A 12723-nucleotide genomic window follows, 5' to 3' on the forward strand; every position below is an offset into this window, starting at 1 on the left:
GCTAGAGTCCAGTGGCATGATCGTAGCACACTGCAGCCTTGAACTCCGGGGCTACAGCGATCATCCTGCCTCAGCCTCCCCAGTAACTGAAACTACAGGTGCAAATCACCATGTCTGGCTAATTTATTTTAAAACTTTTCGTAGAGATGGGGGTCTTACTATGTTGCCCAGGCTTGTCTCAAACTCCTGTTCTCAAGTAATCCTCCCTCCTCGGCTTCCCAAAGTGCTGGGATCACAGGTGTGAGCCACCATATCCAGACACAAAACTTTTTTTTTTTTTTTTTTGGGACGTTTCTCTCTTGTCACCCAGGCTGGAGTGCAATGGCGCTATCTCGGCTCACTGCAGCCTCTGCCTCCCAGGTTCAAATGATTCTCCTGCTTCAGCCTCCCTAGTAGCTGGGACTACAGGTGCATGCCACCAGGCTAATTTTTTTTTGTATTTTTAGTAGAGACAGGGTCTCACCATGTTAGCCAGGGTGGTCTTGAACACCTGACCTCAGGTGATCTACCTGCCTCGGCCTCCCAAAGTGCTGGGATTACAGGCATGAGCCACCCACCCAGCCACAAATACCTTTTTAAAGGCTTTAAATAAACTTCGGACCCCTGTAGCTTTTTGTTGTTGTTGTTGTTTTTAGAGGCAGGGTCCCACTCTATCATCCAGGTTAGAGTGCAGTGCAGTGTGTTCAAGCTCACTGCAGTCTTGAACTCCTGGGCTCAAGCAATCTTCCACCTCACACTCCCCAGTCAGCTGGGACTACAGGCAAGGGCCACCATGTCCAGCTAATTTTTTTTTTTTTTTTTGGAGACAGTGTCTTGCTGTGTTGCCCAAACTGGTCTCAAACTCCAAACCTCAAGCGATTCTCCCATCTCAACCTCCCAAAGTGCTGGGATTATAGGCATAACCCACCACGCTCAGCAAATATTATATATAAGCCCAGGCAACATATCAAGACCCTGTCTCTATAAAAAAATAAAACTGCTGAACGCAGTGGCTCACGCCTGTAATCCCAGCACATTGGGATGCTGAGGCAGTGGATCACCTGAGGTCAGGAGTTCGAGACCAGCCTGATCAACATGTCGAAACCCATCTCTACTAAAAATACAAAATTTGCCGGGCATGGTGGCGCATGCCTGTAATCCCAGCTACTCAGGAGGCTGAGGCAGGAGAATTGCTTGAACCCTGGACGCGGAGGTTGCAGTGAACCAAGATCACACCCTTGCAATTCAGCCTGGGTGACAGAGTGAGACTCTGTCTCAAACAATAATAATAATAATAATAATAATAATAATAATAATAATAATGTAAAAAATAAAAATAATTAAAGTAAAATAAAAAAATAAAATTGGCTGGGTGTCGTGGCTCACACCTGTAATCCCAGCACTTTGGGAGGCCAAGACGGGCAGATCACCTGAGGTCGGGAGCTCGAGACCAGCCTGACCAACATGGAGAAACCCTGTCTCTACTAAAAATACAAAATTAGCCAGGCATGGTGGTGCATGCCTGTAATCCTAGCTACTCAGAGGCTGAGGAAGGAGAATTGCTTGAACCCAGGAGGCGGAGGTTGTGGTGAGCCAAGATCGCACCATTGCACTCCAGCCTGGGCAACAAGAGTGAGACTCTGTCTCAAAATAAATAAATAAATAAATAAATAAATAAATAAATAAATAAATAAAATTAGCCAGGCATGGTGGTGCATGTCCACAGTCTTAGCTGCTTGGAGAGCTAGCACAGATGGATCACTTGAGCCCAGGGGTATGAGAGAGCAGTGAGCTATGATAGTGCCACTGCACTCCAGCCTGGTGACAGAGCTAGACCCTGTCACTAAAAATGATAATAATAATAATTTTATATATTGATTATGTGGTGCAATAATGTTTGGCTATATTGAGTTAAATAAAGATTAATACAATTAATTTCGGCCAGGGATGGTGGCTCACGCCTGTAATCCCAGCACTTTGGGAGGCTGAGGTGGGCTGATCATGAGGTCAGGAGATCAAGACCAGCCTGGCCAACATGGTGAAACCTCGTCTCTACTAAAAATACAAAAATTAGCTGGACGTGATGGTGATTGCCTGTAATCCCAGCTACTCAGGAGGCTGAGGCAACAGAATCACTTGAACCCGGGGAGTGGTGGTTGCAGTGAGCCGAGATTGCACCACTGCACTCCAACCTAGGTGACAATCATAGTTCATTGTAGCTGGTTTCAAGCAATCCTCCTGCCTCAGCCTCCCAAAGTGTGGGCATTTCAGACATAAGCCACTGCACCCAGCCCTGTTTCTCTTACTTTTAAAATTTGGCCAGTAGAAAAATGTAAATTATGTGATTAGTAAAAAACGTTAAAATACATATTGTAAAGTGGCTTATTGCTGGGCATGGTGGCTGATCCATACCTTAATATTTACGTGACCTGGGACAAACTGGCATAACAACTGTAAGCCTCAGTTACCTCATCATCTGTGCTTAGCACTCAAAAAACTCAGTAGACCTTGGCCGGGCGCGGTGGCTCAAGCCTGTAATCCCAGCACGTTGGGAGGCTGAGACGGGTGGATCACGAGGTCAGGAGATCGAGACCATTCTGGCTAACACGGTGAACACCCGTCTCTACTAAAAAAAATACAAAAAACTAGCCAGGCGAGGTGGCGGGCACCTGTAGTCCCAGCTACTCGGGAGGCTGAGGCAGGAGAATGGCGTGAACCCGGGAAGCGGAGCTTGCAGTGAGCTGAGATCCGGCCACTGCGCTCTAGCCTGGGTGACAGAGCGAGACTCTGTCTCAAAAAAAAAAAAAAAAAATCAGTAGACCAGGTGCAGTGGCTCACACCTGTAATCCCAGCACTTTGGGAGGCTGAGGTGAGAGGACTGCTTGAGCCTGGGATTTCAAGACCAGCCTGACCAACATAGTGAGAAAAAAACATAGTCTTTTTCTTTTTGCTTTTTCTTTTTTTGAGAAGGAGTTTCACTCTTGTTGCCCAAGCTGGAGTGTAGTGACGCAGTCTCGGCTCACTGCAACCTCCGCCTCCTGGGTTCAAGTGATTCTTCTGCCTCAGCCTCCCAAGTAGCTGGGAATACAGGCCTGCGCCACTACGCTCAGCTAATTTTTTTATTTTCAGTAGAGACAGGGTTTCACCATGTTGGGCAGGCTGGTCTCGAACTCCTGACCTCAAGTAATCTGCCCAACTTAGCCTTCCAAAGTGCTGGGATTACAGGCGTAAGCCACCGCCCCAGCCTCAAACATTTTATTTACATATATATATATATATTTTTGTTTTGTTTTGTTTTGTTTTTTGTTTTTTTTTTTCTGTAAAGTGACTTTGTAAGGAAAAACTGCTAAACTGCTAGGTCGTAGGAGTTGTAGCCCAAGAAGCAATGGACCAAATCTTGGTTTATTCTCGGTCGTACCTCTAATATACACCTCCTCCTTTCCATGCCAGCCCCTTCCTCCTAGTTAATGCCACCATGATCTCTTCCCTGGACAATTCCAATTCCCTCTAAACTCACCTTTCTTTTCTCATCTACTCCTCTGTGACTGATTGCTATCTTCCCAAAACAGGAATTTAAGTATGCTCCACTCTGCCTCCAGGATAAAGCCCCAACTTCCTAGCAATTCCCTGTGTGATCAAAAGACTAGGGTGACATCTGACCTCCTACTCTTCTACACTACTACCCCTGGCTGTGCAGTTTCAGGCAAGTCACTTCATTTGCAAAATGGGATTAAGAATAGGCTGGGTGTGGTGGTTCATGCCTGTAATCCCAGTACTTTGGGAGGCTGAGGCTGGCGGATCTCTTGAGATGGAGAGTTAAAGACCAGCTTGGCTAATACTGCAAAACCCCGTCTCTATTGAAAATGTAAAGATTCGCTAGGCATGGTGACACACACCTGTAGTCCCAGCCACTTTGGGAGGCTGAGGTGGGAGGATTGCTTGAGCCTTGGAGATGGAGGCTGCAGTGAGCTGAGATCGTGCCCTACTGCACTCCAATCTGGGTCATAGAGCCAGGGCCAGACCCCATCTCAAAAAAAAAAAAAAAAAAAAAAAAAAGGGTGGGGCACAGTGGCCCACACCTGTAATCCCAGCACTTTGGGAGGCCAAGGCAGGTGGATCATCTGAGGTCAGGAGTTCAAGACCAGCCTAGCCAACATGGTGAAACCTTGTCTCTACTTAATACAAAAAATTAGCTGGACATGGTGGCACATTCCTCTAGTCCCAGCTACTTAGGAGGCTGAGGCAGGAGAATCGCTTGAACTGGGGAGGCGAAGGTTGCAGTGAGCCGAGATTGCGCCATTGCACTCCAGCCTGGGCAACAAGAGCAAAACCCCGTCTCAAAAAAAAAAAAAGAAAAAGAAAAAGAAAGAAAAATAAAAAGGAGACTAATGGAGAAAACTGAATGAGAAACAAAGAGAAAGGGACTATTACCACCTGAAAAGGGAACCAAGCAAACTTTCAGGTACATAAACCTTGGCATATATACCAGTCTTCTGATTTATGCCTCAGTTGGGCAGTTTACTCCTATATCTCAGAGGAGAAAGGCTGGAGAACAAGGAAAAGGTACATTCAGGAGACTCAACCGAACCTGCTTCCTGAAGGATCATGAAGTTCTCACCATTGCCAAGGTTTATTTCTGTTTCCAAACCTTTTCTCTATAGCCTGTTACACTGGTGGCCATCCCACCTGTCTCCTAATGTGCCCTTTTACTCTCCGAATGTGCCCCTAGAACCCAGAGATTCTGCCCTTGGCCATCTTTCTTTCTTTCTTCCTTCCTTCCTTCCTTCCTTCCTTCCTTCCTTCCTTTTCTTTTCTTATCTTTCTTTTCTTTTCTTTTCTTTCTTTCTTTCTTTCTCTTTCTTTCCTTCCTTCCTTCCTTCCTTCCTTCTTTCCTTCCTTCCTCCCTCTTTCTTTCTTCCTTCCTTCCTTTCTTCCTTTCTTTCCTTTTTCCTTTCCTTCCTCTCCTTCCTCTCCTTCCTTCCTTCCTTCTTTCCTTCCTTCCTTCCTTCCTTTCGACGAAGTCTCACTCTATCACCCAGGCTGGAGTGCAGTGGCACTATCTTGGCTTACTGCCACCTCCGCCTCCCAGGTTCAAGCGATTCTCCTGCCTCAGCCTCCTGAATAGCTGGGACTACAGGCACGTGCTACCACACCCGATTAATTTTTTGTATTTTTAGTAGAGACAGGGTTTCACCGTGTTAGCCAGGTTGGTCTTGATCTTCTGACCCCATGATCCGCCCGCCTCGGCCTCCCAAAGTGCTGTGATTACAGGCCCGAGCCACTGTGCCCGGCCCCTTGGTCATCTTCCGACTTCTGAAGAGAACCAGCTCCGTTTTAGAGCAGTGTTTCTCAGTGGGGTGATTTTGCCTTTCAGGTGTCATTTCACAATGTCTGGAGACATTTTGGGTTGTCCCAGCTGGGGGTAGGGGTGCTACTAGTGTCTGGTGGGTTGAGGCTAAGGATGTTGCTAAAATATCCTACAATGCAAAGGACACCCTCTCACAAGAAAGAATCTGGACCAAAATGGCAATTGTTTTGAGGCTGAGAAACCCTGGTCTCCCTATAGGGAAGTGCAGTGCCTCTACGGCTTCAATAGCCATTTGTGGACAATCCCCAAATTTATTATGTCTAGCCTGGGCCTCTCCCTCAACTACCAATGCTGCTTCTCCAATGCCCTGGACAGTTCACGGATGTGTCCAACACCCAAACCAAACCCTTTATCCTTTCTCCACATTCCTCCTCCTGGGTGGGATCCCATTCTACCTGTTTCTCAAGCTAGGAACCACAAAGCATGCTCCACATGCAAGGTCATCACCAAGCCTTAGTTTATACTTTATTTATTTATTTATTTACAAGGGCACAAAAATCAGGCAATTGGTTCATTCTTGGTCATGCCTCTTATATCCACCACGTCCTTGGTCCACCAGCTCCTGCCTCCTGGTTAATGCCAGCAGCATGATCTCCTCCCTGGACAATTCCAATCCCCTCTAAATTCACCTTTCTTTTCCCATCTATTCCTCTGTGGTTGATCGCTATCTTCCAGAAACACATATTGTGTGCTACATCCTGCCTCCAGGATAAAGCCCAGACTTCTTAGAATGGCATGCCAAGACTGTTCTCAACCTGCTTTTCTTTTTTTTTTTTTTTTTTTTTTTTTTTTTTTTTTTTTTTTTTTGAGACGGAGTCTCGCTCTATCGCCCAGGCTGGAGTGCAGTGGCCGGATCTCAGCTCACTGCAAACTCCGCCTCCCGGGTTTACGCCATTCTCCTGCCTCAGCCTCCCGAGTAGCTGGGACTACAGGCTCCCGCCACCTCGCCCGGCTAGTTTTTTGTATTTTTAGTAGAGACGGGGTTTCACCGTGTTAGCCAGGATGGTCTCGATCTCCTGACCTCGTGATCCGCCCGTCTCGGCCTCCCAAAGTGCTGGGATTACAGGCTTGAGCCACCGCGCCCGGCCTCAACCTGCTTTTCTAAACTTCTCTCCCATTAGATTCACCTCCCAGCCCTCCAGTCAACCAAATTACACATCCTTTCTCAAACATCGTACACCATCCCCCTTCTATACCTTTGCCTAAAGCCTTCACCCATCACTGCTTAAGACAATTCTATTCACATTTAAGACATAGCCTCCATGAAGCTTTAGAGATTTCCCCACTGAAGCTAACTTGTTCCTGTTCTGATCTCCATCACATTTTATTTCTTTTAAAGAATCTTTCACACACTTTGTCATACATATTTGACCCCCTCCAACACTTTAAGTCCTATAAACGCAGGCAGGGACTGAGTCCTCACTTTGATACCCTTTGTAGTATATGACATATGTCCTATACATGTAGGCAACTCACTAAAGTTTTCAGATATTGAACTGAGAAGTCTGAAAGAAAGCTTCTTTCTCCACAGTGCAGAGAAAGATGATTTTTGTTGGAAAACATTTATAGAGAAATTTCTTTCCTAAACTTTGGCCTATTTTATGGATAAATGAATGCTAAATATTACAAATCTTTGTATATTGGTCCTGAAAGGAAAAACTGGAGGTACTGAGTTAGCAAGTTCATTTATTAGCTGTATTTTTTTTTCTATTCCTTTTTTTTTTGAGACAGAGTCTCACTCTGTCTCTAGGCTGGAGTGCAGCGGTGCAATCTCGGCTCGCTGCAACCTCTGCCTCCCAGGTTCAAGCAATTCTCTGCCTCAGCCTCCCAAGTAGCTAGGATTACAGGCGCTCGATGCCACGCCTGGCTAATTTTTGTATTTTTAGTAGAGATGGGGTTTCAACATCTTGGCCAGGCTAATCTTTAACTCCTGACCTCGTGATCCACCCGCCTCGGCCTCTCTAAATGCTGGGATTACAGGTGTGAGCCACTGCGCCGGGCTATTAGCTGTATGTTTCCTACACAGAATACTCTCGTTCACCCAAGACTATTAAGAGCTTTTGATTTCCAGCTGGGTGAGGTGGCTCATGCCTGTAATCACATTACTTTGGGAGGCCAAGGCAGGAGGATGCCTTGAGGGCAGGAGTTCCAGATGAGTCTGGTCAACATAATGAGACCCTGTCTCTACAAAATATTTATTATTTTATTATTTTATTTTTATTTTATTTAATTTTTGAGACAGAGGCTCATTCTGTCGCCAGACTGGACTGCAGTGGCGTGATCTCAGCTCACTGCAAACTCTGCCTCCAGGATTTAAGCGATTCTTCGGCCTCAGCCTCCAGAGTAGCTGGAACTACAGGCGCCTGCCACCATGCCCAGCTAAATTTTGTATTTTTTTAGTAGAGACAGGGTTTCATTATGTTGGCCAGGATGGTCTTGATCTCTTGACCTCATGATCTGTCTGCCTCGACCTCCCAAAGTGCTGGGATTGCAGGCATGTGCCACCGCGCCCGGCCGATTTCATTTTTATTTTATTTTATTTTAGAAATGGAATCTTACTCTGTCACCCAGGCTGGAGTGCAGTGGCATGATCTCAGCTCAATGCAACCTCCACCTCCTGGGTTTAAGCAGTTCTCCTGCCTCAGCCTCCCAAGTAACTGGAATTACAGGCATGCACAACCATGCCTGGCTAATTTTTGTATTTTTAGTAGAGATGGGGCTTCGCCATGTTGGCCAGGCTGGTCTTGAACTCCTGGCCTCAGATGATCCACCTGCCTTGGCCTCCCGAAGTGCTGGGATTACAGGTGTGAGTCACCGGGGCTGGCCAAAATATTTTTTTTTTGAGACGGATCTGGCTCTGTCACCCAGGCTGGAGTGCGGTGGCTGGATCTTAGCTCACTGCAAGCTGCACCTCCCAGGTTTACGCCATTCTCCTGCCTCCACCTCCCAAGTAGCTGGGACTACAGGCGCCCGCCTCGTCGCCCGGCTAGTTTTTTATATTCTTTAGAAGAGACGGGGGTTTCACCGTATTAGCCAGGATGGTCTCGATCTCCTGACCTTGTGATCCGCCCGTCTCGGCCTCCCAAAGTGCTGGGATTACAGGCTTGAGCCACCGTGCCCGAACAAATATTTTTTAAATTAAAAAAAATTTTGAAAAGAACGTGATTTCCCTCTCTCCTTTCAAAACTGCACTCATCCTTCAAAGCCCAAGTGAGACCCGAAGACCCTGTCTCAAAAAAAGCTTTCCTGATTTCTCTAGTGTAATTCATTTCTTCCTCAATGCTCCCATAGCACTCATTTAACAGTATTTATGACTTTCTGTATTCTATTACTGTTATTACTATCCTATTATTTTTAAATTCTTTTATTATTATCATCTGTTTCCTTACCCTTTAATTCCTAGAGGACAGAGGCTACAATTTAGTCATTTTTCCCTCTCTGTAACTTGTTCAGTCCTTAGCACGTAACAGATCATATATGCTGAACTTAATGGAAGCATTAATACTGAGTAGTCCTAGAAGGGTTGATACAAATTTCCTAAGCCAAACTGAATTCATTTGGGCCAGTATTTGATAGTGGATTAAGAAATCCATCTCAGGCCGGGCGCAGTGGCTCAAGCCTGTAATCCCAGCACTTTGGGAGGCCGAGACGGGCGGATCACGAGGTCAGGAGATCGAGACCATCCTGGCTAACACGGTGAAACCCCGTCTCTACTAAAAAATACAAAAAACTAGCCGGGCGACGTGGCGGGCGCCTATAGTCCCAGCTACTCGGGAGGCTGAGGCAGGAGAATGTCGTGAATCCAGAAGGCGGAGCTTGCAGTGAGCTGAGATCTGGCCACTGCACTCCAGCCTGGGCGACAGAGCGAGACTCCGTCTCAAAAAAAAAAAAAAGAAATCCATCTCAGACTGGGAGCAATGGCTCATGCCTATAATCCCAGCACTTTGGGAGGCCAAGGTGGGAGGATCACTTGTGTTCAAGAGTTTGAGACCAGCATGGGCAACATAGTGAGACATTGTCTCTCCAAAATACAAGAAATTAGCCGGGCATGGGGGTGCACGCCTAGTCCCAGCTCCTCAGGAGGCTGAGGCAAGGTGATCACTTGAACCCAGGATGTCGTCTGCAGTGAGCTGTGATCATGCCACTCAGCCTGGGTGACAGAGTGAGAACCTGTCTCAAAAAAAAAAAAAAAAAAAAAAAGCCAGGTGTGGTGGCAGGTGCCTGTAGTCTCAGCTACTTGGGAGGTTGGGGCAGGAGGATCACTAGAGCTCAGGAGTTATATAGTGTGCTATGCCCATCGGGTATCTGCACTAAGCTCAACATTATTATAGTGACCTCCCGGGAGCAAGGAACCACCAGGTTGCCTAAGGAGGGGTGAACTGGCCCATGTGGGAAACAGAGCAGGTCAAAACTCCCATGCTGATCAGTAGTGGGATTGCACCTGTGAATAGCCACTGTACTCCAGCCTGGGCAACATAGTGAGACCCTGTCTCTAGAAAGAAAGATGGGTCCAGGCATGGTGGCTCACGCCTGTAATCCCAACACTTTGGGCAGCCAAGGCGGGTGGATCACTTGAAGTCAGCAGTTTTAGACCAGCCTGGTCAATATGGTGAAACCCCGTCTCTACTAAAAATACAAAAATCACGCCTGGTTAGGCGTGGTGGCAGGCATCTGTAATACCAGCTACTCAGGAGGCTGAGGCAGAAGAATTGCTTGAACCCGGGAGGCAGAGGTTGCAGTGAGCCGAGATCACGCCACAGCACTCCAGCCTGGGCAACAGAGTGAGACTTGGTCTCAAAAAAAAAAAAAAGAAAAAAAAAAAGTGACTTGACCTGCCTTGCCTGTTAGGATAACCTAGAAGTGAGCTATATCCTCAACAGCAGGAACACAGTTTGCCTGGTGATTCCTCCTGCTATAAATCCGTCTGGCACCAATAGCCCCTTTTATGTGTCTACCTCTGCCATTCTTTTCCTTTAGGACAATAGTTCTCGGTGTGTGGCCTAGGAACTCCTGGGAGCTTCAAAGACAAAATTACTATAGTACCTGCCTTTTTAACGGCTGCCATTTGTACTGATGATGCAAAAGCAATGGTGGGTAAAAGTGCTGGCAACTAAGCAGAAATGAAGACGATGGCATCAAATTGTAGTAGTAGCCATTGTATTCCTCAATGCCATGCACTTGCAACTTTTAAAAGTGCCACTTTATATTAAGAATGTCCTTGATGAAACCAGGCATGGTGGTTCACACCTGTAATCCCAGCACTTTGGGAGGCTGAGGCAGGTGGATCGCCTGAGGTCAGGAGTTCAAGACAAGCCTGGCCAACATGGTAAAACCTCATCTCTACTAAAAATACAAAAATTAGCTGGGCGTGGTGGGTGCATGCCTGTAATCCCAGCTACTCAGGAGGCTGAGGCAGGAGAATCACTTGAACCAGGGTCGGAGGTTGCAGTGAGCCAAGATCATGCCACTGCACTCCAGCCTGGTAACATAGTAAGACTCGGTCTCAAAAAAAAAAAAAAAAGAAAATCCTTGATGAAGCGGTACAAATTATTAATTGTATTAAATCTTGACCCTACAGTACATGTCTTTTTAATATTTTGTGTGAAGAAATGGGAAATATGGGCGCAAGTCTGCAGCAGGCTCCCGGGTTGTCCGAATCACCGACCTCTCTTCCCAGCTGTATTTCCAAAATGTCGCTTTCTAACAAGCTGACGCTGGACAAGCTGGATGTTAAAGGGAAGCGGGTCGTTATGAGAGTCGACTTCAATGTTCCTATGAAGAACAACCAGATAACAAACAACCAGAGGATTAAGGCTGCTGTCCCAAGCATCAAATTCTGCTTGGACAATGGAGCCAAGTCGGTAGTCCTTATGAGCCACCTAGGCCGGCCTGATGGTGTCCCTATGCCTGACAAGTACTCCTTAGAGCCAGTTGCTGTAGAACTCAAGTCTCTGCTGGGCAAGGATATTCTGTTCTTGAAGGACTGTGTAGGCCCAGAAGTGGAGAAAGCCTGTGCCAACCCAGCTGCTGAGTCTGTCATCCTGCTGGAGAACCTCCGCTTTCATGTGGAGGAAGAAGGGAAGGGTAAAGATGCTTCTGGGAACAAGGTTAAAGCCGAGCCAGCCAAAATAGAAGCTTTCCGAGCTTCACTTTCCAAGCTAGGGGATGTCTACGTCAATGATGCTTTTGGCACTGCTCACAGAGCCCACAGCTCCATGGTAGGAGTCAATCTGCCACAGAAGGCTGGTGGATTTTTGATGAAGAAGGAGCTGAACTACTTTGCCAAGGCCTTGGAGAGCCCAGAGCGACCTTTCCTGGCCATCCTGGGCGGAGCTAAAGTTGCAGACAAGATCCAGTTGATCAATAATATGCTGGACAAAGTCAATGAGATGATTATTGGTGGCGGAATGGCTTTTACCTTCCTTAAGGTGCTCAACAACATGGAGATTGGCACTTCTCTGTTTGATGAAGAGGGAGCCAAGATTGTCAAAGACCTAATGTCCAAAGCTGAGAAGAATGGTGTGAAGATTACCTTGCCTGTTGACTTTGTCACTGCTGACAAGTTTGATGAGAATGCCAAGACTGGCCAAGCCACTGTGGCTTCTGGCATACCTGCTGGCTGGATGGGCTTGGACTGTGGTCCTGAAAGCAGCAAGAAGTATGCTGAGGCTGTCACTCGGGCTAAGCAGATTGTGTGGAATGGTCCTGTGGGGGTATTTGAATGGGAAGCTTTTGCCCGGGGAACCAAAGCCCTCATGGATGAGGTGGTGAAAGCCACTTCTAGGGGCTGCATCACCATCATAGGTGGTGGCGACACTGCCACTTGCTGTGCCAAATGGAACACGGAGGATAAAGTCAGCCATGTGAGCACTGGGGGTGGTGCCAGTTTGGAACTCCTGGAAGGTAAAGTCCTTCCTGGGGTGGATGCTCTCAGCAATATTTAGTACTTTCCTGCCTTTTAGTTCCTGTGCACAGCCCCTAAGTCAACTTAGCATTTTCTGCAACTCCACTTGGCATTAGCTAAAACCTTCCATGTCAAGGTTCAGCTAGTGGCCAAGAGATGCAATGCCAGGAACCCTTAAACAGTTGCACAGCATCTCAGCTCATCTTTACTGCACCCTGGATTTACCTACATTCTTCAAGATCCCATTTGAATTTCTTAGTGACTAGACATTGTGCATTCTAGAGTGCATATATATATTTTGCTTGTTAAAACAAGTGAGCTGTGTTAGCTTAGTTCTCTTTTGATGTAGGCTATTATGATTAGCTTTGTCACTGTTTCACTACTCAGCATGGAAACAAGATGAAATTCCATTTGTAGGTAGGGAGACAAAATTGATGATCCATTAAATAAACAATAAAAGTGTCCACTGAAA

At 46.7% G+C, this 12723-nt stretch overlaps 1 pseudogene across 1 annotated transcript; it reads left to right on the plus strand.

Moving 5' to 3' along the window:
• The first annotated feature begins 10952 nt into the window (after window positions 1-10952).
• On the plus strand, window positions 10953-12723 carry LOC104653835 (annotated as a pseudogene). Its single transcript, XR_746731.2, has one exon. The product of XR_746731.2 is annotated as a phosphoglycerate kinase 1 pseudogene (transcript).

The sequence above is a fragment of the Rhinopithecus roxellana genome, chromosome 17, assembly GCF_007565055.1.
Source record: "Rhinopithecus roxellana isolate Shanxi Qingling chromosome 17, ASM756505v1, whole genome shotgun sequence".
Classification (NCBI taxonomy): Eukaryota; Metazoa; Chordata; class Mammalia; order Primates; family Cercopithecidae; genus Rhinopithecus; species Rhinopithecus roxellana.